At 39.2% G+C, this 23,510-nt stretch overlaps 1 long non-coding RNA gene across 1 annotated transcript in view; it reads right to left on the minus strand.

Annotated features, from left to right (window-relative positions):
* Nucleotides 1–23,510, minus strand: part of LOC141576222 (uncharacterized) — a 541,790-nt gene that overhangs the window by 72,885 nt on the left and 445,395 nt on the right. The gene's annotated exons all lie outside the window — the stretch shown is intronic.

Here is a 23,510-nt window from a genome sequence, read left to right on the forward strand (position 1 = left end):
CACTTGTAAGACAATTTGCCATAGCTACACTAGGCAGACATTAAAAAGAAACAAAAACAAGAAAAACAATGAGGTATCTAGGAACAAAAAAGAATTATAGAAAATACAAAGGAAATACAAAGCAAGTTTCTATAGTCTTTCTGAAGTAAAAAAAAAATATATATATATACATATATATATTATATATTTATATTTATATGTATATATATATATATATTTTTTTTTTTTTTTTGCTATCCACCATCTTGATTAAGATTTCCTTACCCTTCTGGGAATGTTCTGCTCAAACAAATGGTTAGATTGTTTATTATAGCAACTTCCTGAAGGATTCATCAACTATTCAGTGGAAAATGCTCTTAGATTCCTTGAATCCCTCACCTTAAAATATTCAATCTTCTGTTTTCACCCATCTTAGACTATTGCATCATGGTCCTTACCCATTCCTAATCAATTTCCCACATTGAAAGACCCGCCTTAAGTCAACTTCTCAATAAATTCTGACCTTCCCTTCATGCCATCTGAGACACTTCTTAAGCCTTGTAGAGGTGATGTTCACCCTTGCTGAGGGAAACAATAAAATCAGGAACATCATCAACAGATTATACTGGTGGTTTGGGGGAGCTAGCTCTTCAATGCAACTTTAGAGCTACAGACAGGACGTCAGGACATCTTTTCATCAAGGGTTATTTCAGTAAAGCTCTTACTGTCACCACACAGCCTCTGCATGGGGCATTGGGGGGAAGCACGCTAATGCAGCACTGTCATCAGGATTCCAGGGGAAGCTCGCTGCACAGAGCTGTTGTTCCGGTTTCTGTCGGATGGGACATTTTTTAAGGAATGAAGAATTGTATTTCAACTTGCCCAGAATGACACTAGCAAGAGGAAAATAGGCAATCTTTATCCTGAGCAATAGACTAAAAGGTATAAAGAACTGGGAAAGGAGCAAACAAATGCTTCTCTCTGTGGCAAGCCAGTGCCAGAGAATGTTCATTCTCTGACACCTCACCTATGGGACCAGAGCTGAGGAAAAGCAGTGAGGCCATTTTGGAGTCCTTGACTCTTCCAGAGACACAGAAATCAGATACATTATTCTGGGTTAGGCTGTTGTTACCAGTATACTGAGTTCTTACCTGTCTCCAGGATATTGAGCACATTTAGCACATTCTAATGCCAGTAATTGTTCTCTTGGTTGAAAATCAAAGCCTATGAAAGGCTGCAGAAGTAGGGATAAGGGTGAGTCAGGTGAGTCTTAGTGGTGAAGAGGGATAAGGATGAACTTTTTTGGCCAGACAATCAGCTGTGGAAAACAGATGCCAGAGAATTCTGTTAAGGTGATGTGTTTTTCTTTCTCCACCCATCTCCCACCTCCAATGAAGGAATTCCTCGGGAGAGGGGAAATATGACAGTGTGAAGGAATGAATGAGTCTGTCTTGGTGCTCCACAGGTGGGGAACAGCTTGTTAGCTCCTCAACTTCATCACCTAGAGCATCATCTAAGTTGTCATTTCATTTCCCTTTTCCTCATACAACACACACACACACAAACACACAGAAACACATACTGAAAATAGAGACTAGCTGGCTTCACCAATCTTTCTCTGCAGACTACGAACTTCACAGTATCTCTGCAGGCCCCTATTCATACATTTTCTATAGCCAATCTTAGAAGACAATTTGAGGAGATGAGCATCTCATTGGGCCCAACTCTCAACTGGAAATTGGTGCAGTACCTAACTCATATAATTGGTGTAAACATTCCAGAAGACAACATATGCAAGTCCCATAATGCACAGACACAAAATCGGTGTTTGAAAAAGAGTAGTCCCACCTCACTGACCAACTCTCAAGAATGTGGGCCGAAAACCATTTTCACAAAATGATTAAAGGTATTAGTTATGCACTGCAGCTTGAGCAGAATCATGCTTTTCATCGGAGTGTAGAACTTGTTCGGAACAGGTAATCATCCCCCTGGCAAAATACAAGGAATCCTGGAAGAATTAGCAACTTGAGTCATTCTAATGACATCACAATCTATCCCGGGGGATGAGCACTGAACTTGTCATTTTGAAAAGCAGCAGAGCTCACTCATAATATTTCCTGAATCATGAGGAGAGAAAACTTATCTTCAAAGTATCCAAAATAAGATAGCAAAATATCTTATCAAATCTCACCATACTTTTCCCTTCCTAACTTCCTTCCTTCTCTACCAAGTGACAAAGTGTAGCTAGGCATCGCCAAGAACTCTTGCCTCCCTTCCTTCAAAAAAAAAAAAAATCCCTAATATTATTTTTAAAACATAGCTTTAAACGAAAAGATTGAAAATAACTCTGAATCAGAAGTAAGGACATATATTCTCACCTCTAAATTAACAATGTTTTAACAGATTTTACTTATTTGGGATTTAAATAAAGCAGCAACATTTAAAAAATCATCTGTCCTCTGCTGTTTGGTGCCAAGCTTGAGCCTTATGGGATTTCAAACAGTTGAACTAGTAAACCTAGGGAAAACACCGTTTCTGATGGAAACAATGGCAGATCCTTTACCCTAACACTACCAGGAGCACCGAGCTCTGCGGCAGGTGATGTTTCACCTTAGGAAGGGCCAAGATTTCTAGGTCTGTGTCTCTTTGAGGGATGGGGATGGGGAGGTGTGAACAGTAATTCAAATGCATTAATCCTGTGAGGGAACGCTTTTAAAAGGAGAAACCTGCTAGGAAACATTTTTTCCAAGTGCTACCTGAAGAGAAGGCACCGCACACCACTGCTCTCTCTTGCCTCTCTCGTTCTAATTTCCTAACCATCCCTCCCTTCCCGACTCCTCACCTGTCCTGCAGTCCTCAGAGAGAATCCAGTAAGCTGGGGGGAGGGGAGGGCTAACATATTTTAAAATCTGTTCGTAAGGCTGAAATGATGAGCATGATTAAGTCCCCAGGTTCCCCCTTCCTCCTCCCTGCTGCCTCATTTTACATAGTCTTTCTAATAGTAATTAGATCATTTGAGAATTGAATCGTCCAATTCCTAACCAAGGTCTGTTCACAGAGCTAATTCCCAGGACAAAAGAAAGGTTTTTCTCTTCCATGTGATTTTTCAACAATCACTGATAGTCAGCCTTGACAGCAGTTAGAAAATCTTGGTGTAGCCTGAATATTCCTATTGATTAGCTGATACATGGCCTGAGAGTTGGCTGGGCTGATTGCTTTATCACTAAAGCATTCAAGAAGTTCAGATTAGTTAGGCATCCTTGTAAACTCCCATTTATCCAAAACTCAAACCCCCAGAAAGTTCAAAGAGTCAGCATTATTTCCAGGTATTGTACAAAGGAAGAAACAACAAGGCAGGAGTCAAGAAGGCCTTCTGAATCACCACCACTTCCCTCTGTCTCTTCCTCCTCCCTTTCTTACAACAGGCTTTAACTGAGGACTTCCTATGTCTCTGAACACTGGACTAGGTTCTGGGGATAGAAAGATCCGTAAGATATGGCCCCTGTCCTTGAGGAGCCTGCAGTTTAATAAGGAACCTGACATGCAAAAAGGCAACTACAATACGGTGAATTAAGTGCAGTGACAGAAAGGTGGCAGTACGAAGGAGATGGCATCCTTTTGCCCAACTGAACTATTAATGGTGTTTGAGTGGATTCCAATCCTTGGAAAATAGGTGATCAATGTACCCTAGAAGACTGAACACTGGCGTGGGACCTAGCTGTGTCTGAGTTCCCAGTCTGATGCTAATATAAATGAGCTGTGCAAACCTGGCAATCACCATTTCTGAACGTCACTCATTATTTCTGAGCTTTTCTTTTTCTTTTTTTTTTTTTAATATGAAAGTACTAGTACTTACCTCACATGCACTGTCTTCTTAGTTTCCCATAAGGGCAATAGTATTCGTCTCTATTTCACAAAAGAAGAATTCACAGTCCAGAAAAATTGAGCAACTAGCCTAAGGACACCCACAGCTTGTTCATGGCAGGTTGGCTGCTGCCAACTCCAATGCTCTTTCCCTGCCTTTCTTGATCTAAAATATACAGGTCACTAAATTACACTGATTATGAAGGAAATAGACATCATTTTAGTAAGGTTTTCGATCCTGAAAGGTGAAAGAAATGGGATTTGTCAGTTGTTGAGAGTATCTCATAAAACAGAATCCTACCGCCAAGCACACACTCTCCCACTGCACACACAATCCCTGATTCTTCCTGCTAATTAAAGTGGTAATACGTTTAGCATGGTCTTTATGACTTTTAAGCAGAACTTTCAGCTCTACCTTTGGTCTCTAAGTCCAGACAGTGCACACAGCCAGTTAGCCAGTGGTTTTGGCAGGCAGTCGCTCCAGCCACGCATTGTTCACTTTCTTTCTCTCTGCTGGCAGGAAGTGAATGGGAGACACCTGAGGTTTCTTTGATCCCCTTGTCTCCTAATGGCTATTTGACACGTAGGCCTGCTCTGGCTCAAGTTAGCAGCTGAGTGCCTACTTGCAAAGTCAAAAGTCAGGGGGGGAAAAAACTACCTTAATAATTTTGATGAACAGTACTTCCTAAACTTAAAAAAAAATTTATTTAAAAAACTCCATTGAAAATGTGCTGATATCAGAAGCCAGGGAGTATCTTCATACTAGTAAAATGATGGCAATAGTTTTAGGTTAGTGAACTGGAATGAGGAACACCTGCCTTGCCTCTGATGCTCCTGGCATTTGGGAATAGTGATAAATGACTGGAGGTTATTAGACATGTCCTGCAAAATGGTGCTGAGTTGGAACTTGAAGTTTGTCATTTGCAAAAGGGAACGGACTTCCCCAATTGGACCTAATTATGACAGCCATGATAAATAGCCTTTCCCTGTTGGCATGTTTATTTCTCAGGAACCTGAACAAGGAAATTGGCTTTACGCATTTCTGTGGATGGGAAGAATTACCATTTTTATCATTCCTTATAACAAATTTATCACCTGATAATCTGAAGGCACAATCAAATTGCAAACACAGATGACTTCCTAAGCATTTGGTGTCTGTTCAGCAAGAAGAATGGTTCTCAGAAAGGGAAAGGGAAGTTTCTCTTCCTTTATATTCATAATGACCCTGCGCTAGGTAAACCTCTCTCCAGCACTCAAATCTTTGCCTTATAATTGACAACTTCCTATTTGCCAATAGGGTTCTTCAGGACACATATGGATGGGGAGAAAGTGGAAAACTTTCAATTTTTAACCAGTTTTTCTCCATTTGGTTACATAAACATGCCAGTTAATTTCTCAGTGATCTCGGGCTTTTCATTCCCATTTACTGATGGAGAAAACATGAAATTCTTGGAGATGACTGCTCAACATAGCAACAAATTATCTGACACTCTAGTCTTGGCTACGGTGCATAGCTTATTGTTAATGATATCAATAGTTAGATAGATTGATAAATAACATTTAATACTGAATAGATAGACCAAATACTATGCTAATATTTTGGCTCAAGAGCCCTATGAGGTAGGTCTAATTCCCATTTCATAGAGTAGAAAAGAGAGGCCAGGAAGGGGTACTATTTTTGGTAATTCATATTTTAGTATCATTAGACTTTAATATTATGTTCATTTATTAAATTGATTTTTGAAATTAGTTTTTAAATACCCAGGATGAGTTCTGGAGCCTGATTTTAACATGTCTTCACTGACATAAGAATTATCTGAGGTTGGGCCCAATTTCACAGTTTTGTTGTTTGGCAGTGTTTGGTCTAGAATTTTCGAAGTCCCAAGGCTATACAGACCAAGAATAACATGAATAGTGAATCTTAGTCATTTCCACAGTATATTTTGACATATTTGGAATTGAACTCCCTGTGATACAGAAATGTTGATACACCAAGATCCAGCAGGAATTGGATCCAGAGAGGATACGATCTGGCATTGTACCTGCCCACTAGGGGAAGATAGGAAGATGAAGGAGGCTAAGATGACAACAGAAATTAAGACTGTGAATCAAGGCATGTTATTTCCAAGGCAAGGGAATTTTCACCAGTGTGATACAGAAAAATAGAAGTATGTCATATTCAAAATAGAGTGAAGGGGGAGGGTATAGCTCAGCGGTAGAGCACGTGCTTAAAACATACACAAGATCCTGGGTTCAATCCCCAGTGCCTCCATTAGAAAATAAAGCTAATCACACCCCTCACAAATAAATAAAAAAATCTTTCAAAAAGAGTGAAATTTCCAAGTGGTAGTCTTCTTTGTTGATGTTGCACGAACACGTATTGGGTACCTTGATATTCTTGTTAATGGTGCCCTTGATAGAGATGCAGTTTCTAGATGGGCAGTTTCCAAGTTCAATGTTTTAGCCAAATCTCATTCAGTGTAAAGGAACAGGAAGCCATGAAATGTAACTCAAGTATAAACCACCCTTTAGAAGTTAAATAAAGGAATAGCCTTCTGAGAACAAGGGTGTGTAGTGAGGGTAGGTGGTGAGGGCAGCAGTAAGCATTAACTTGGTGAACTACATGAGGATTCGTTGGTCAAAACCAGGAGGAAGCCTGTGAAAGGCTCTAAGTATATAATGCCAACATAAACTTAATCCTCCTCTCACCAGGAGCAGAGTTCGGGATCGCTTGTTAGGGACAGCAAATAGACAGTGCATGTGTTCTCTCCTCCAAGGCCCATGACAGCCATCAGTAATTGATCACAGCACCACAGAAGTCTTCTCCGAAGTGTTCCAAGTAGTTATTGCTAATAATTGCATGTTGGAATGGGATGAAATCATTTCCCATGACTGGCTTAAGTATTTCCTGTATTTCATCTTGACAATGAAATACAATACTAAAGGTGCAGAAATCAGTGAACCCAGCTCTTCAAAAGCTGACTCATGTAAAAACACTACAAATGAGGTGAGCAGGTTAAGACAGTAGAAAACATCATATGTGTGTTTGGGTATGTCTCTCTGCACTCTTCCAACTCATACCCACCCACCACAGAAATCAGCACGGCATGTACAGGAACTAGCACACCACTTGGAATCAAGCACCTGTAGATGGAAATCCAGATTCCACAATTTACAAGCCTTAGGCGAGTTATTTAAATGTTTAAGTGTCAGAAATTCATCTGTAAAATGAGGCTATTCAGATCGACAGGACCAGAGTGACAAGATGATTAAATTATCCAATATATGTGAAAGCTTGGTACCTAGCACATGGTCAGTTCCTGATAAATACTAAACAAGGAAGAAGTGCAGAGTAAAATGATTTGAAAACTGTCAGGCAAACCCCAAATGTTCATGATCACCATTCATTCTCTGAATTCTCGTGAGCACCCAGGAGATTATATAAAAAACAAATTTTTATAAAGCAGCATAAAGTCCAGAAAAGGCAAATCACAGGATGATGTGATCTTGGCCCAAGTCCAGTTCTAAATCTAGGGAAAAGCCAGGAGTTGTGAATCCCACTTGACATTTACGAGTGGTGCCTGTGATCCCTGGATTTAACTCTGGCCTGGCCTGGAAACGACTCTACCTTGCCTCTGGGATTTCCTGGAAAGTGATTATTTTAGACTGTCAGGGATCGCCAACAGATCCGGAGGTCATACAAGTAGCACCCTTCACTAATGAGGCAGAGAAACACTGCAGGTCTCCACCTCGCCTCCACTACCCTCCACTGGCAGAAATAAAACACAGACCAAATTCCACATTTTAGCTTCAACTAGGTGGCGCCTAGAGGCTCAGTGTCGTACAATCACTTTTAGAATATAACCTAAAATTGTACTTTCCCAGACACATTTCTCAGGTCTCTTGCAGGATCACAAGGTCAAAACCACATTTTCCCCCCTTAAAGGTACCTGGAAAGTCTTTTTTGCCTTGTGTCCCAAAGGGAAAATAAAGAGCTTCCTAGCATACAGCTGTAATAATTGGGAATCCTTCAATGCTCTGCAGAGACTAATCTGACAGCATACCTTGTTTGCATCAAAAAGCATCACATTAGTCAAAGCCTCAGCTATTTGCAATGCAGTTCAGTGCTTTCTTCTTTATCTGAATAGGCCCATCTTGCATGCCAAACAACCCTTGATTTTTCATGGTTTTGGAGGAAAGTCACAAAATTTCTAAAAGGGGAAATTGTATAAACACATTCACATCTGGCTCTGGGATGTATGATATTTATACAGATTTTTTTTTTCCTTTGCTGCAGCTTTACCTTCTGGGATTTTGCTTGGATTAATAATAAAATTAGTACATTTGCTAATGAGAATCATGGGGTTATAAGACTCCGAATGCTGGATCTGGGGCATTCTAAATTGGCAGCAGCTAATCCATAAAGTGAACACCACACATGGAAGCAGTTGAGAGGTAACATTATTCACAAGAGGAGGTGCGGAAGATAATAAGCCTTCCGTCTACTGCAAATAATTTTCTATCCCTCACTTTGGGGTTCTCAAAAAGACTCTTCATTTCAATGCCATTAATTTTTGAGAACACTTCTTGCCCTCTCTCCTGCTCAGTCCTATCGGGAACCAGGGAGCCTCTGCCAAGGCTCTCTGCTCGTTCTTTTCTCTGAAAGCTTCTGCCTGCCTTACTCTACCCTCTTAACAGCTCCGTTCAACTGGCCCTTCCAAGTGAGACAAATGACCTCAGAAAATGTTGAGAGAGTTGCCGAATAAGACACCGAAGACCCAAAGCCATGTGAAGTGAAGACTTAATGGCTAAGCTTCACACAATGGCTGCACTCCAGCCATCCAGAGAAACAGCCTCTTGGTCAACACTTCTACACAGAACAGATTTTAGCCCCTTCCTCATTCTAACTGGCTGCAAGAATGCCTTCCAAATCCACTCACGGCATCCCTAGGCACTGCCCTCACAGCACCCAGAGCAAAGACAGGACATCGGATCTTACCCAGGTCGTTGCCTTTTACCCCAGGAGCTCCTTCAACTAAGTACAATTCAACTTCATGAAATGCCTGTCTTAAAGTAGAGCTTAAGTGGACCATGGGATTTCTCTCCTTCTGCACCACATCCCAGGCTCCCAGCCCCTTTTTCTTCTCAAACCGTAGAGGCTACTGGGATTTTCTCTCTCTGGAAAAAAAAAAAAAATGAATAGGCTAGTAAAAGATCTAGTCTTCCGGACAGTGATCTGAGGAATGTGGGGAGAGTGACTCTGTAGGCTATGTCATCAGTGCTCGAATGGGGCCTAGCTTTGACTAAGTGCTGGGCAACTCCTCACACATCTCAAAGGACAATGTTAAGTCAGAAACAGTCAGGCTCTTCTCCTTTATAAACTGCCTCCATTTGAGCCCCAGAGATCAGACACGGGCATTTTTCATGGTTCATATACCACTTGTATCTCATCAACAGCTGATGAAGAAGATTGGAAATTCCTATTTAGGTTAGGGCAGAATTGGAGCTCAGGGCTTGAACACATGAATAGTGAAGGAATATACAGAGCCAATGTGGGCAGGGAGCAGGAGGAAACTGTGCCAGATTCGTTTCCATTGTCCCTCTTGTCATTCTCTTCTGACTGTTCTCATGCTACTTGTATCTTTTGTCCTTACACAGATGCAGGGTTTCCTGCAGTGCCGCCCTCGTGCCCTCCACTGAATCTCATTTCCCATGCTGCCCAGCATCTTTTCCCAGCTACTTTCAAGTGCTGGGACAGCTTTCACTTCACAGCTGTGCAGGCCTAGATTACAAGTCAGCAACTGGGAAAGAGGTCAAAGTTCACCCTCACACATAACCATAACCCATCAGGTTCACACTGGGCCTCCTGCTATTTCTTCACCTTTATATATGTAACTGCATGAATGTTTGTATGTCTGAGTCTGTCCTATATCCTCAACTGGAGGAAACTTAGTAGAGTAAGGTGATATAATTCAGTGGATAAAAACATGGGCTTTGGAGTCAGATAGACAAGGATTTGTGTTCTGGTTCTAGAATTTTCTAGCCACGCAACAGTGGGCAAGTTACTTAAACTCCTCTCTGAAAATAGAGAAACGAATAGTGCCCCATACTGCTGTTTTGAGGATTAAATGTGATGATGCATGTAAGGGGTCCAGAATTATACTTCATTTATAGAAGTAGCTAAACTAAGCTATTCAAAGGTAAAAACCTGATTTATTATAGAAGATTTCTTCCCAAGCTCAATCCCATATATCCTGTAATGAAGAGCAGTCATGATAGATTCCAGAAGATTGAACTGGAAAGGGCCCTAGAGATCGGGCTGCCTGAGCCTCTCATTTCTCTTATTAGGAACCTGACAGGCAGAGCTAGAACAGACTTGCCCGAGGTCATTTTGGAAGAATGTGGCATACCCAGCATTGCAACTCAGGACTCATTATCCCCCTTTCTTTTGTTCCGGTTTGTCTCAGTGATACAATTTCCAGAACGCTTTTCTGCATTAGCTTTTCCAACACAGTCTGGTGGGAAAAGGGAGTGACATACCGAGCTCTGGCTGATAGAGACCAAAAGCACAGGGGGCTGGCAAAAGAAAGGCAAACACCCCAATGCTCTGCATGGTAGAAGCCTGCACGGTTACTGGAGAACAAAGATGAACATACGTGTGCACATCACACAGATGACATCACAGGGAAACGCACACTCGACAGAAGAACACTGGCCAGGCAAGGGAACAAAACGCTGCGAGTTGTAGTGCAATCTGAGTTCATGAGGGCTGAGTGGACTAATTCAAACAAACAAACAAACAAACTTCAAGGCTGAACAGAGGATGACATTCTGGAAAGAAATGAAGACTAAACTCTTGCATTAACTCTGCTAAAATATCTTTCCAAGCATTTTAGAATAATAGGAGCAGCAGAGGACACTGCCCTTGTCCTCCTACCAGAATCTCTTTTAGCCCCTAGAGCTCCATTTACAAGGAAGACCACCTTGGATCTAAATCTTGGTTTCTGTGTCCTCCAAAGGCAAAGACTTTCCACACCTGCCAGGCTCTCCTGCAGCCTCCTCAGTCATCAGACCACACATTTACCACAAGAGGCCAATGCCAGAGAAGGTTTTGACAGAAGCCATTTAGTTAAAGTGCACTTTCAGCTGCCAAAAATACAAGGCAAACTACCCTGGCCAAGTTCACACTCCTTGGGATGATCGCCGGCCCCAGGCCCCAGGCCCCAGCTCTCCCATAGAGGGGTCAGACTGACCCCTGCTGCAGGCAGCTTAATGGAGAACAGACAGCAGATTTCAGTAATGGATCAGTTCCTCTCCTCAGCATGCCCGATCTATAATGAAAATGAATTACTGTGTTTTAGTTCACTCAGAATAACCAAGTATGGATTAGTCTTTGATTCTAACTTTGCAGATGCACAAATCCTATTGTCTAAGGCTTTAGCAGGACACTGTAATGTTTCAGGGCCGGATGTGGGAAAGGAAGGTGTGCATAGATTAGCCAAATGTCCATTTATTCACTGACACGGCAGGATTCAAATAATAGATCTTCAAAAACAATATGCCCTAGTCAGTCTCCTTCTCAGATGCGAACTTCCCTTCACAGGCACTAGAAGAGTGTTCTCAGCAATGCAGAGCTGCAGAATAAGCAAGGTGTCTCTGCAGGTCTCCGCATCCCTCATTAGTGTCCTGCCCCCACGTCACAGCACTCACCATGCCTGGAGCCCAGGCCTCCCCACTGCATGCCACAGCCCAATCTCTTTTACTTTTTTAATAAATCCAACCAACATGTACTGAATGGCTACTGAGGGGAATCTCAAGTGTTATCCATTATTTGCACTTCCAGGGAGAATGCATATTATAGAATCTGAGACAAGATACACAACTGGGAAGCCAGGCAGAGACCAGATTATAAAAAGTCTGGTACACTATTATTTGAAAGTGCTTAGACATTATCATTTACGAAGTGGGTATCTTTTCGAGGTTTTAATATAGGAAACTCATTGTCAGGTTTAGAATAACTGTGATGAAGATAGTGAAGATGACAAAGTTGACATTCAGTATCATCGTTTGTTGCAAAGGGTAGTCCGGAACCAAAGCCAGAGTTCCTGGAGAAGGAGGGTCAATTTTCAAACTCAAGCCAAATCAAATATCAAGGCCACAGATTGAAAAAATGTAGAAACTATTACAAAATCAAGCCAAAAAGATGTCACTCATTGGCCTAAAGTGAGCTTCCCTGGCCCTCCATTCTAGTAAGGGTAGTTCAATCCAATCCTGGGGGTGTGGTTGGATTACACATCCTGAATGATTTGCAGAAGGCTTCCTTCCTACTTAGGAGGTGGAGAAGCAAGGAAAAAAAGACATGAGAAGAAAAAAATGAGAAAGTTTCAAACAGTTTGATAGACAAGAAAATACTTGAGAATGCCTGCACTCGTATAAGCATCCCAGCCACTCTTCCAGCCTTGACTGACAGAGAGGCACTTTGACCACTAGACAGAGCCTGGAAAAAATGACTTCAGATTATAGAACTGTCCCATTTCAATTCTTTCCCAATTATTCGAACTTCCTTTCTACAAAAGTGTGAGAGAGCAATAGGCCTGAGTAAGGCTTATTATAAACAAATCTCTGTATCTATTTACTTCCACAAATAAGGAGCATATGAAACCACTGAACTTTCACCATTGTGATTTACGATGTATTCCAGAGGATTGAGTTATAGTCGTAGATCTTCACAGTGATTTTTTATTACTCTCTCTACATGTAAGTAGTGTCAGAGTCAATCATGAATGTGAGAAGTTTAGGTAACTATTAGTCTGCTGAACTGCTGTAACAAAACATCACAAACGGGGTGCCTTAAACAACCAAAAATTTTTATCTACCGGTCCTGGAGGCTAGAAGCCTGAGGTGAAGGTGTTGGCAGAGTTGTTTCCTTCTGAGGGATGTATGAAAGGATCTGTTCCGGACCTTTCTCGCAGCTTCTGGTGGTTTGATAACAATATTCGGTGTTGCTTGGCTTGTGGCTGTATTACCCCAATCTATCTTCAGGCTCACACAGCCTTCTCCCTGCGTGCATGTCTGTCTCTATGTCCAAATTTGATTTTTTTTTTTTTTTAGTTAGACACAGTCACATTGGATTAGTGCACACTCTGCTGGCCTTATCTTCACTTGATCATCTGCAAATATCCTAGTTCTAAGGTCACACCTGCAGGTACTGAATGTTACAGAGCGTCAACCTCTTTCAGGAGGACACAATTCTACCCATGACAGCAATCGGCAACGTGTTTTCTTACCTTACTCCTTCAGAGGTGCCAGTTACTATGTTACATACTCTGCATATATTCTCACATATAAATCCCGCAACAACTCTCCCAGGTTAGCGTTATTACTCGGGTTGTAGGGTAGGCCAGAGTGTAAGCTGACCCACTGGGTCAGATGAGGGAATGGCAACTAAATGCGAGAACAAGGCAAGTGCTGTTTGTTCAACAATTAAGCAGGTAGTGATTTTTTAGAATGACTGTAACATATGAAGTATGTCCACAATTTGGAAGTCAATCCACAGACGAAGTACAAGGGCAACCCAAGTGCCACAAGTAAAAAATTCAAACACACTCTTACTTCAAGATCCAAATACATCTTCATACTTGTGACCAGTGGAAGCATGAGCACCGCTGAGTCTCAGGTGAAATCCTGACTCGTAGATGAGATGACAGGAAAACGAGGGTTCAGAGAGCAGCAGCCTGAGCAACTGAAGAGACCTGGGTCTCACCTATTAAACTTGATGTGCTCCTGAAATGGAGGCTGTCTTTGATATTCATTTCACATTCGCTTTACATACATACATAAACACCCCCCCAATCAATCAATAAGCAGGCAGACAAGCAGACACTATGTGTATAGGACATACACAAGTGGGACAGAATTGCACCGTGGGCGAGTGCACGGTGTCTGGAGCCAGATTTGCCTGTGTTTCTATCCAGGCTACAACACTCCCTTGTGCTCATACTTCCACTTAGATATGTCACAACATCCCTGAGACTTGTTTTCCTTATCTATAAAATGGGGACAAATTACAGTACCTTTCTCATGGAGTTTTAATGAGGATTAAATGACTTACTATATTTAAAGTACTTACAAAATTCACAATACATAGCAAGCATTCAGTAAGTACTATTATCTCAAATATGCAAAGTACATAGATTCAAATAAACACAAATATAGTGGATAGGGGAGCCCTGATATCCCTAGAGACTGTCACATATTCCAAACTGGTGAATTTACCTTTTATAATTTCCCTTTGAAAATGGTACAAAGTAAAGCTTGAGATTCTTTATGATCCCATAACAACACGGCCATAATCATTTCTAAAGCTGTGAAAATACATTTGGCCACTGAAATCAACTCTCTTATTTTGTAGTATTAACTGAGAACTAACCTGAATCTACAAATCTGAACCAAAAGTGATGAGGAAGATCAGCTCATATACTCGTCTGAGATTCCTGCACAGTACAGGAAATGCAAATCCAAGCCCATCTGTCCCATCCACTGGAAACATATCTCACTTGAAATTGAGAAGCAAATCATAACTTCATTCTTTCCTCACAGTCTGTCCCATGATTCAGTAACTCAAGGGCTGACGACCTAGTACATATTATCTTTTGGAAGCAACCAGAGTGCATTTTCTCTCCATCCTCACATCATTACTATTTTTCTGTCTACAGAGACTCCCAGAAAACACTTAGTTAGTCCCCACAAGTAAAATGTTATAGGCAAGCATGAAAACAAGACAAGATTAAAATGATAAGTAAAGAACATAGAAATCCAACCCAACTAATTATGGAGGTTACTGATAAAGACATCAGAAACAGTAATCAAAGTCATGAATGAAGAAAAATTTTCTGTGTTTTTTAAAAAAAGGCAATGAAAAGAGGCCTGAACTGAGACATAACCTACCCAAAACAAATTTGCATTAGAGAATGAAAAAAAAAATCCTACAAGTATGCACATTATAAAATATACTGGTTATCTATAAAGCTAAAAAATTTAAGCTAGCTTTAAACATCTCAGGCATAACACACTATACTTCAAAAGGCAATGAATGAAGCGAAATCAACAGGATCATGAGGGGAAATATTGTGAACTAAGAATTATATACTAAGCATAATTGCCTTTTTTTTTTTAATTGTCTTTCACCTATAGAGGAACAGAGTCTTTCAGGTAGTCAAAGACTCAGACACTACAAAGGCTCAATTGTACTATCATATATAAACCTTATAATAAACACTTGGACTATATATAAACAATGGATGAATATTTATGACTCAAAAACAGGGAAGTTATAATATAAAAAGAATAATTCCTTGACTACCATAGTCAAAGACTCAGGAGCCTAACATTAACAATAGCAACACACGAAATTATGGTAGAACATGGTACTAACTGGAAAAAGACCTGTGTGGGAATCCAAACTACATCACTGTTATTTGATTGCAGAGGTCAGTAATCTGGCTCAAACTATATTTGCATTCATATCCATATTTATATTTATATTAAATAAGCTTAATCTAGTTTGAGCTGTATTTCTGTCCCTGTAACTTGTGTAAGTCTTTGTTTCTTCTTTTATAAAATAAAGATAAACAACCTAAATGTCCAGTGACAGACGACCGGAAAAAGAAGTTGTGGTGTGTATGTATGTATGTGTATGTATACATATTTACATACACACATACACACAAACAATAGAATACTACTCAGCCATAAAAAAATAAAACAAAACCATTTGCAGCAACACAGATGGACCTGGAGATTGTCAAACTAGTGAAATAAGCCAGAAAGAGAAAGAAAACTACCATGTATCACTTATATGTGGAATCTTAAAAAATGACACAAATGAACTTATTTACAAAACAAAGACAGACTCATAGATACAGAAAACAAATGTATGGTTACCAGGCGGGGAAGAGGGTGGGAAGGGATAAACTGGGAGTTTGAGATTTGCAGATACCAATTATTATATATAAAATAGATAAACAACAAATTTCTACAGTATAGCACAAGGAACTATATTCAATATCTTGTAGTAACCTATAATGAAAAAGAACATGAAAAGGAATATATGTATGTATATGTATGACTGAAACATTATGCTGTATACCAAAAATTGAGGAAACGTTGTAAACTCACTATACTTCAATTACAGAAGGAAACAAAATTTTTTTAAGTAGAATAAAGATAACAGCCATGACAATATCTGTATCATAGGTTTACAGTGAGGAAAATAAAAAATTTAAGCATATAAGCAAAATGCAGTTTTAAGAAAGCACCATAATTCAGCCAGAATGCTTGATTGCAAATTCTCTAGCAAAATCTAGAGGGGAAAAAAACATGGTTTGTACTGTATCCTTTTGAAAGGGTATTATTCATGTCATTTCGTCCCTTCCTTATCTACAGTTATTAGTTAAAACAACATGCCACATAAGATGGCATAGTCCTGGCTATGCCTCTTAAATAACTCCTAGATTTCTCCAAATGTTTAATGTACCTCGTTATTCTACAGAAATACCGACCTTCTGCCTGATTTACAAGATCCTTCAAATATCAAAACACTTTGTATATCCACTGTTATTTCTGACTACCCATACTAAATCTCTATCCTAGCCTTTGTTCCTTATACATAGATCATGCCCTATCTGGATGAGAATATATATTAAATGCAATTCTCTTGATCTAGACCGTCTAATTCATTCTCTACTCCTAAGCTATACTCTGTTCCCATATAAATTCCACCTTTGCTATGACAAATTTCCCAATTTTCTACATTTTTAGAAAATCAGAAAATTTGAATATTTTAAATTGATCATTTGAATAATGCAATCATAGTTTCAGCTTAGTCATACACAAATTGTCATAGTCCTAATACAAATAGAGCAGAGTCATAATACAAATTGATTGTGTTACATTTTTTTTCCTACACCATTCATTGTATTGTGTGTATTTGTATCACATCCCCAAATAAACTGTAACTTCTTGGGGAAGAAAAACATGTTCTTCATGAAAAACTGTTAATGATGTAGGAAAATGCTTATTATTTGGTGTTGAATGAAAAAAGCAGTATAAAAATTGTATATACAGTGTGATCTCTACTACATGAAAAATAGAAGTAAGAAAGGAAGCAAATATGCTAAAGTAATGACAACGTTTCCCTCTGGGTGGTGGAATTATAGGTGACTGCTGCGTTCTGCCTTAAACTTGCCGATTTTAATTTTTTCATACGGATGCATAATTTTATGCTCAGGAAAAAATGCTTAATGTTACACACATTTTAATTATTCATCCAAATTTTACTCATGGTGAAGATCTGTTCAAGCAGACGCTTTAGTGTTTCCTCTAACAGTTGCATCATAAACATGTTTGAATGGCTGCCTGGTTTTCTCTCAAATCACATTTCTACCGAGAATCACATGTTTCCTATGCATATATTCAAACCTCAAATTAGCCATCTATATTGGTTAGGGTGCTTGTGATTTATGGTGAGAAATAAACCTGAATAAAAAGGTATCTTAACAACATAGCCTATTGATTGGTTCAGTGAACAGAAATATCCAACATATGGCTGACTTTGACAGAGTTTGATCAAGAAATTCAAGACATCGTCCGGGTTTCAGCTCTGTGGTCACACAAGTCTCTCTTTCTGTCTTCCTCCTCCCTCAAGCTTTGTTCTCAAGCTAGCTCTCCTCATGGTGCCAAAAATGGCTGCAAGAATTCTAAACCATGCATTCTCAAAGAGTATTCAGACCAGTGGAGAAGAGAAAAATCTTTGACCCAGGTGATATTCTCAGCAAAACTACTGAGGTTCATTATGATTGGATTGGATCACATTATGTGCCTACCCATGACCCACTTTTTAAGTGAATGCCGTATACTGATTTGTTTAGGCCAATCTGGACCCACTGGAAGCTAGATGTAGAATGAATCCCATGTAAATCACATGGCTGAGGACAAGTGAGAACTGAGGAGAGGGTAAATTCTAAAGGAAATCCGGAGTACAGTTGACCCTTGAACAACGTGGGAGTTAGGGGCACATACCCTCAGCACAAAGTTCCATGCTCAACTTACAGCTGGCCACCCATATATGCAGTTCCTCCGTGTTGGAGTTTCTGTATCTAACCATGGTGCAGTACTACAGTATTTACCATTGAAAAAAATCCACATGTAAGCGAAGTCCACAGTTCAAACCCTTGTTGTTCAAGGGTCAACTGTACTGTTATACAAAAGAGGAGAGACTCAATACTGGAGAGCAAAACCAAGGCCATTTTTTAAGCGTTCAGTACTTTTTACCTCTCTCTTGAAGAACACTTTACTTGTTGGAGCACTGGCTGAAACAATTTCAGGAGAGAAATCCTCTTAGTTCCACATAGAGTATAGAGGGTGAATTAGTCACATCATATATTGAAGTATCATAGGTTCTGATGCTTTATTCTTTACCAACAAAATCTATTGTCCAACTCAGAACTCCCACTTACTTCCCTTTTTTCCATGTATCTCCAGCAATAGCTGGAAAAAATGTGTTTTTTTCACATAAAACAATTTTTTTTATGAAATCTAATTGGCACTGATGACTATGCCATTCATTAATTAAGGATTCTCTCACGTATACTTGCCTTGCAGTACATGTGATTTAAATTTTGCATTAGTAAGATTTTGAAAATCACTACAAGTAATGATTTGTTGGATTACCCATGAAGAATATCCCAAACTGTGAACATTTGAATCATCTACTGTATGTTAGATTAAATCACAGCAAATCACCAATATTTGACTATTTTTGACTTACAACAAAGGTAATTTCATTCGGCTCAGAATAAAACACACACATACACATGTGCACCCTGGTAATTAGGAGTATAGTTACACATCTTGGAAAACTATAAAGGCCATTTTGATCATCTGATTACTTCATATTTTATGCTATGACTGATGTGAAAGGCAAGAAAAAAACACGTTTACGGCTCTACAGAGGAAATGATACAGTGCAATCCTTTTCATAAAAAAGCACCCGATAAGCAAACTTTACTGTTTTTCTACTTGGTCTTATCTTCCCCTAAATTCAAATCTGCCAAAGCACTTCTTGTGGTTTCTTTTCAGTACACTCACTGAGTGACCCTAAATGACCTCTGCTAACACCCTCAATTTCCTTCCTTGTCAAAGCAGATAGGCAGTCAGCAGCTGACGACTGGGTGACTTTATGACCCCAACAACAGAATGACAAATCTAGTTTTCTGAGAATGGGTAAGCTGACAGAAATGAATCATTCACATCTGTGCACTAGAAACAAACAGAGAAACTACCAACACATGCCCCCAAACTGTTCAGCTACTAATGATCTAAACAGAATTTGACCTGAAATGGAAAGACATATCCCACCAAGTAACTTTTTACATATTTTGTCTGAAAAAAAAATTCTACAGCAGAAATCTTTATTGACTCCTTAGCTGGTTTTGTTTTGCAGTGATCCAATTTCTCCCAGCCCTTCTTTTCCCTTAGAATTGAGGCTGACTAATTAGTGGTAAATAGGGACAAAAGAATTTACTTGGAAAATCGTTTGACAAGTACAGGAATCGAATGATCTATAGATAAAAACTAGTGTTTTCCTTGCTTTTTCAACATCTCAAACAACCACAAATTTTAGTAAGTGGCCTTCCTCTCACAGCAGTCCAAAAGAACAAGACCTTCTCCACATTGTTACCATGATGAAGCCTCTGCTTAGAGTAGCTGTGATCCCAGAGGAGTGTGACAGTGAGGATGGACACCAATCAGGAAATGTCATCTTGAGAAACTTCACTGATCACATGATGCCTTCTAGCACTGAAGAAATAGGCAATGGAGAATTTGGCATCCTATTCAGAGTTCACAGATGACTAGCTAGGCTGGTCTCCTTTTCCTCACGGAAAATATTTCAGAGCCCTGTTTTAGTTCCTCATCCTCTCTGCCATTACCCAAATCACCCACATAGCATAGTTAGCAGCCCGGACATTATCTAGAGAGATGAAAGTCCACACCACAAATGCAACACAGATTCAATTTAAGTGATATTTGAACGAAGGCAGAGCTGTGGCTGATATTCTGAAGTAAACAACATGAAATATTCACAGGGAGAGGGTAAAGAGCTGATTACCATTCTCTTTTGCTTTCTTGGGGTAGAACCACTGAAAATCTATGACTAGAATTATGTTTAATTAAAATTAAGGCATCTTTGAAAATTACTTCCTCTGGAGACTAGACACTTTAAGAAACTGATTAATGTCTAAATTAGGTTTTTTTTTACAACTCCAGGTGTTATAGACAGTTTACAAAGTTGATTGATGCAAAGAAGACCATTATGTATGATTTTCAACATGTGTAAGGCACGGGCAAAGATGTAAACATATGAAGGAAATTTGACAGGAAGGATTTTATTCTACTTTATCAAAACAAACAGGAAAACTGACTCAGAAAAAAATCACAATTGTCACGGAAGAATAAAGCTAGATCACAGTATCTCTCTCCCTAAATGAACAAATGAACAGAAGAAATTGTATAGCAGCACCTATATGGATAAAATAGTAATAATTTCTATAATAAAAACAATTTCTGTTATATGCTTTGAAAAGTAGTAGCCAAAGAGGGAAAAAAACATTACAGTGTAGTTCTGTGGTGCTCCTATAAACTCTATTTTGCGGAAAGGTAGCAGATCAGCAAGATCCAGAGTATTCTGATGAATAAATTCCAAATCTGGACAAAAGTAGATTGACAAATCCGAAAGAACAGTTGCAAAATATTCCAGAATAGGAGTTCATACATACCATAATCAAAAATTCACCACAGGTGAGAAAACCTGACATTTTTCAGGGTTCCAAAACGAATTGTAGGATTGAGTCAAAGTTCAAGCATATTCTGATAAAAAATACAATATATTCTCCAAGTTGGTGGACTGAGTCCAGAGATAGGACCTCTTATTCAATCTTTGAAGAAACAGCAGAATCCAGTCCATCCACAGAAAGGTCTATCCATGAGCAATGGAGCTCTTCCCTTCTACCCAAAATATACTTGGGAGATAAAGAAAAACAAGATCCAAACACAGTAGGAAGAAAATAAAAGAAATTTCATCTACCTTACATAAGACTAAATGAAGGATCTGTACAGAGATTACACATGTTAAGCATGACCAATAAGCACTATGAAAAGGAACTGCATGGCAGCTAGGAAACCTACTAAAAATAATACACAGAAGGAATATAGCAAGTGTAGCACAGAGTGTTAGTGCTCCACTAAGATCACGCCAAATCCTTTCTTACACATTTTTTGGTGTCCTTTGCTTTGATGTAACTTTGTTTCTAACAACCACCATCTAAGGCTTTTTCTCAGGGGTCTGCCCTTTGAGCTACTGGGGTCCAATTTGCCTCTAGTCCAGCAGACATGGAAGCGCCCCAGAATGTATTGATCTCTCTCCCTCTACCCCAATCAGTTTGGGCTTAGCCAATGGCTGATGGGTGAAAAGAGTATGAAAGTTCTTCTTGAGTTGGTTTCAGGGAACTGAGCTGTAATGTACATTCTAGAACCTAACTGCATCAATAGGCTGAATACACTCTCTACAAGGTTTTGCCTAAGACACATCTTTGTGAAGTTTCTAACCTTCACACTCTTCATTCCCCTGGGATTTCCCCAGGAGTACTTCCTGCTTTAATGAATTACAAACCCAGGAATCCTCCCTCTCATGGGCTGCTGCTGAAGAATCCAACTTAAGACATGAAATTAGGATTGAATATTCCAATGAAAGGAAGAACATTCCCTGTGTGTACGTCATGCTATGGAAGAGTTTAATAACAATACGATTTCAGTAAAATAAGGTCTCAGAGACAAAAAAATAAAACACCACATTGAGATGACAAGTGAGATTACTGTGATAATACAGCTAACTGAGGATCAAAGCAATACCATTACAGAACTAATGAACAATAATAGTCACAAAACAGACTAGTTATGGGTTAAAATCTAATTACTGAGAAAGAGAAAGTACCCGAAATAATTACAGAGAATGCAGGAAAAAAGATAAATAATAAAGCAATTAGAGAACAGATTTTGGGTGAGTTTGTATGTGTGTGCATTAGGCAAAGACAATCCAGTAAGAGATCCTAATAAATATATATACATATATATGTATATACATATATTTATAAATTTACCAGAAAATTTCTCAGAAGAAAGAACTTACTCTGCAGAATATAGAACATCTTGTTTCACAAAAAAATTGATATAGAAAATTGACATGGAGACTCAAATCAAAGCATACTCTGGTCGAGTCACTGATTTTACACATTAATAAAAAATATTAATGCATTTAAGTTTTATGCAGACAATGTGTAAGAGGAAAGATTTTGTGCATACCAGAATTCTCCAATGCCAGAAGACAGTAAGACAATATCTACCAAGTTCTATGTGAAGTCAAGGGTCATCCAGATAGATGATACCTAGTCAAGTTGCCCTGCAGAATAAAGGCCACAGAATGTCTTCTGCAAGCAAGAACACAGAGACTAAAGCAACTATTAGCTTTTTCTTGACAATTACCTGAGGAAAAACTCTGGTTAAATAAAGATAAATCAGATAAACTGCCCCAAGAATGTAGACATTGTGGTAAAAGGGCTACTAATGTAAATTAAATAAAGTAAATCATAGAACTACGACAAAACCACTAAGGGAATTATACTGTTAAGCTTTTAAGGATATTTGATTTTAGAAAACTTGGTTGAATCATATAGGCACATTAATCAAGGCAACAAACTTGTCTGGGAGCAGGATATGGACAGAATCCCATTCATAATGACTGATGTTGAAAATTTAATCACAATAACATTACGGTGTTTCCATGCTTACGTAACCAGTAGAGAATCATTTTGCCAGTACTGATTCCTTCAATTCACTGAATGCCATAGGTGATCTTATCGTCTAGTACAGGGAATGGACAAGATTTTCCCCCCCAAAACTATACATAATCTTTGTTACCCTGGCCTTTATTTTCAACTGATCATGTAGACGTTCAATAAATACTGGTTTATTCTTCCACCACCACCTCCTCCCCACTTTGTCAAAAAATAATTTTAATAGTTATTTTGCGACCAAAATGTCAATAGGCTCTTTTCTATATATCATCTCCTTTCATATGTGCAATAATCCTACAATTTACAGATAAAACAGAGGTTCAGAGACATAAAGTGAGGAAGAGCCAAGAATCTCGATTTAAATCTAATTCTTTCCATTATGAAACATTCTGCCCTCTTTGAAGCTCCTGGTGTTAAGCTCTGAATGCAAAGGACCTATTGCAAGTGCTTTCCTACCCTATCAATTCGCCTCCTATAAATTCGCCAGTGCCCCAACAATTAAACTCTATGAATTCAGAATTTCAACTACATGTTAAGTGACCTTATGCTTTGCCCAAGTGTATTAGAGATGCCAATGGAGCCGTGCCAAGGTATAGAAAAGGGGGAGTAAAATGAGATGGCCACAGAAATTTCAGTGTTATTATAGCAAGTCAACTATGCACCTTTGCCCTCTCCTCACTCCAACCTAAGGTTCTATGAAGGTAAAATTAACAAGATAGGTAGAAATTTAGGAAGTCAGCTCCTATGTGTGTGATTGTG

This window comes from Camelus bactrianus, chromosome X (assembly GCF_048773025.1).
Source record: "Camelus bactrianus isolate YW-2024 breed Bactrian camel chromosome X, ASM4877302v1, whole genome shotgun sequence".
Lineage (NCBI taxonomy): Eukaryota > Metazoa > Chordata > Mammalia > Artiodactyla > Camelidae > Camelus > Camelus bactrianus.